Consider the following 4,269-nt stretch of genomic DNA (forward strand, 5'->3'; position numbering starts at 1 on the left):
CTTCCGGTGACATGGGCGGGCCCTGAGCCCCCAGCCGCACCGCCTGACCGGAAGTGCTGCCGAGTCACCTGGGGCTCCCTGCAGTTCGGCTGGCTGTCGCCTGGGGGCGCGGGTCTCCAACTTTCTGGCCTCGAATGCCAGGTGAAATACTTGAATTCCAGATTAATAATGAATAATTTTTTTTAGAATGAGTGCCTCACTCGTGATAATCGCTTATCTGAAATCCGTGCTTAGCTGTGTATCTTGTGTCTTTATTTGCTAAATCTGGAAGACCTCAGGATCCTTTTGCGCTCTTAAAAATTCGAGTTTGGAATCCTCCGCCCTATCCTTTCACTCAAGTGGGCTGTGCCCGTAGCTCTTCAAGCATTAGAAGGTGAAACCTAAGCTCTCCAGCTTGCGTTCCTGAGACGCAGGCCGATGAGCCAGGGTGTGGTTTGGGGCCTCGGTCTGCGCCCCGGGGGTGTCAGTGTAAAGGCAGACGCTGGGCTTGGAGTCGTCGGGAAATGAGTGGTTCTGGCGCCGAGGATCCCGAGATCGCAGAAACGCGCCCAAAGGAAACTAGCAGCCTAGTCCATGCCCAAAGAGGAGCCAGATGGCTGCTGTTACTGTCAGTAGCTGGTACCGCCCCGGCTAGAGCAAGGCGTCTCTCCTCATCTCACCAGCAGGAGCAGCTTTGCACACCTTTCTGATTTCGGGTTTCCCAGATTTCCTGGTTTTGGCGACCTTGGAGAGATCTGGGTGACTGTTGTGGGAAGAGGAGACCTGTACTAAACACCTATGATGTCACAAAGTCTCTGTTTGTGACAAACTTGGAACACAGTACCATCCCTGTTTTGGGGAATTTGAGATTTGGACTGGCTGCTCTCTGGCCACTGCTCTGGGCCCTACTAGGCAGCGCATAGCTTTGGCACACGAAGGGCAGTGTCTCCATCCATGGCCTCGAGTCTAAGTTTCTCAACGGTAAAATAGTAACTTTCCAGCAGTGTTACAAAGATTCAGGCGAATTCGAAAAGTGGTTAAGGAGCAAGGCTAAGCACAGGCCTGTAATTTCAACACTAGGAGGCTGAGGCAGGAGGATCACAAGTTCCAGCCTTGCCTGGGCAATTTAGCCACTTAGCAAAGACCCTGTCCAAAAAAAAAAAAAGAAAGAAAAAAGAAAAAGAAAAAAGCAGCATTGCCTCAGCAACAACAAATGCAGGAAAGTCTTCCTGAAGCAGGCTTTCCATCTGTTCCACAGGGCATGAAACTTGTGTAGATGCCTCCTGGGCTAGGAAGACAGCATGTTACCAGAAAGACTTCATGCGAAGATGAATCTGCAAAGAAAGTCTTACTAAAGCTTGTAACTCTTACCTTCCATTACTGTCCTCCATCTGTTTCCTAGTCACCTCCCCATAATTACCTGGTCCTACCTGGCGCCCTTGCTGTGTCTGCACCATTCACTATGCTCTGTTTAAAAGGGTATATAAGCTGTGAGGCTGACAGCTTCAGTGGTCTTCACTTCTCCTTTTTGTCTCCTTTATTGTATGTATGTACTGCAGTTTTGGGGCTTGAACCAGGACCTTGTTCATGCTGGGCAAGTACTCTAACCCTCAGAGATATCCCCCACTCCATTAAAAAAAAAAAGGCTCCTGTGTGTGTAAAAATACTAAATAATATTATGTGCTTTTTTTCCTGATAATCTGTCATGTTTAATTCTCAGGCCCAACCACCAAACCTGAGGTGGTAGAAGGAAATTTTTCTTCCCTTAAGAGCCACTCTCTGAGGGAGTCGAGGCACTAAATAAATCTATTGCTCCCTAGTGTATCCTTCATCTGACAGTGGACCTTAGCTCCAGATTGTTCCCTCTCATTTACTGAAAACTTTGACTTCCAGTTCACCAGCTTCCTCCTCACCAGGGGATTAGGCACATAATCACCTAACCTTGGGTTAGGCACATAATTAATTACTCAACACCGGCTTCTCAATTCTTTCTCTTCCCACTCACCTTAATGCCTTGTCCTGTACCCTCTACTGTTCTGAGAGCATCAGGAAGATATACATATGTTTACTTACAGATTTTTTACAACCTTCAGAAATGGAGTATAATAATGTACTGTAAACTAGCCAACTCATATGTGTACAATTCAATTATCGCAAAGTAACCACACTCCAGTAACCAAATCTAGAAATGAAGATAACTATTGCAAAATAGTGACACAATCACTATACTGACTCCTAATGATTTTGTAAATTCCTTTTATCAGGTAAAGGCCATTCCCTTCACCTGTATATCTATCATAAATGTGTATAATTCTATCAAGTGCTTTCTCTGTGAGAGCATCATTATGCTTTGTCTTCTTTATTAGTGTATGTTTGTGTTAGTTACTTTTCTCTCGTCGCTAAGACAAAATACCCAACACCCAAAGTTAAAGTGAGGGAAGGTTTATTTGGCTCACAGTTCATAGAGGCTTCAGTCCATAATCAGCTGGCTCCAAGGCAGAGTGGCCTGGCAGAGGGGTGTTGCAAGGAAGAAACAGTTCAGGGTGCCCACATAATAGCAAAAGCAACGAGGGACCTCAACAGTGTCTTGCTGTTCCTTTTCTCTTATTCAGACTACTGGCATTAGGGCAGTGTCAAACCAATCTCTCACATGTAGTGGTTTAGTAATCACATACCCTTAATCCTACCATCACACATTCCAAAAATAACTGCATGAGGCTTTGGGGTACATCTAGGCACAAGCCACAGCAATGTTACATAGATTTGTGTGTGTGTGTGTGTGTGTGTGTGTGTACCGGGGATTGAACTCGGGTCCTTGCACTTGCAAGGCAGGCCACTGAACTGCTGAGCTAAATCCCTGGCTCCCACATAGTTTTTTAAAAAAATATTAAATGACCACTGCAACTCTTGGAATGAACCTGAGTTGGTTGTGATCTATAACCCTTTTTACACATTGTTGTATTTGGGTTACTAATATTTTGATTGAGAGTTTTAGCATCAGAATATGCCAGCCAAAGTAAGGACATTGGATTTAATTTTGAGATTGCTGAAAGTTCTTATATGTTCTGGTGAGAAAAAAACCTTGGGTGTTATTAAGAGAGAAAAACAATCTGTTGGGTAGTGTGTAGCATAAGATCACTGTGTAAATTAAGCTCTGTATGGCGCACATTTTTTAGAACTACGAGGGTAGTTGACAAACACATCAGTGTGATAGTTGGGAGGGGGATTGTTTTGTACCCTTTTGTAATGCTGACATTTTTTCACCATATGCATGCATTACCTTTATTTTAAAAACTAAAAAGAGAAAGTATCAAATGTAGAAGGCCATTTGACCCTAAAACCTCTCTCAATCGGACGAGATACAGAGTGAGAAATTCCTGTTTCCGGGATGGGCAGTGCCCTCTTCTCCAGAGCTCAATTCCGCTTCAGAGAAGCCAGCGGGACACTGGCTGCCTCAGGGCTGTGTGACGTGTCTCCCTTTCTGTGCTTGGGTGTGGCTCCAATAGAACAAACGAGGCTCTATCAAGCCCCAGCGGTTCTACTGTGTGGCGGTTCCTTTAGAAACGGGTTGGCTGATTAAAAGGATTCTAGGTCCTTCCTGTCTCGCACAAAGAATTAGATGAGACAAGCCAAAAGAGGTGCCAGAAGTTTATTTGAAAAGTGATGAGTGAAGGGGTTAAAAACTGGCTCTGCAGAGTGAACTTGGGCCAAACAAAAGGAAAGATAAAAGCCAAAAGTACACTCGAAGACTGGGCTATCGTGACGAATCACCATAAAGGCCTCCTGGTGCTGTCTTGTCCTTATATGCAGTCCACATCTCATGAGAACCCAAAAACTCTACATACGGGTTCCTGGGGATTATTTGGCACTGTCTTGAGATCTTGTAATTGACAGTTCCCACTTACTTCCCCAGGCAGCTGCGCTACACCCTACCTCCTGTATCAGTTACAGTACCGCAGGACTCTCGTGCAGATGTTAGAATGTAATATAGCACCGGGCTGTTAGGACAACAGGAGCAACTAGGCTGAGAAGGTGACTGGGACGGTCAAGTTGAGAGGAGGGATATGGGTAGAAGAGAGCTCAGGAAGGCACCACCAATAGAGGGTCCTACCTAGTGCCTCCTCCCTCAGCCTGTGCTCAGGAACAGCATGAGCCGCAGTGGCCAGGCCATGGCTCCCTGAGTTGCCAGAGAAGGGATCACAGACTAAAAGGATGTCTTAGACTTTGTGCTTCTATAACGTGAGACTAGGTAATTTATAAGGAACAGAACTTTTTTTTTTTTTTTTTTTT

This window comes from Fukomys damarensis, unplaced genomic scaffold (assembly GCF_012274545.1).
Source record: "Fukomys damarensis isolate Sample0158 unplaced genomic scaffold, DMR_v1.0_HiC HiC_scaffold_4, whole genome shotgun sequence".
Classification (NCBI taxonomy): domain Eukaryota; kingdom Metazoa; phylum Chordata; class Mammalia; order Rodentia; family Bathyergidae; genus Fukomys; species Fukomys damarensis.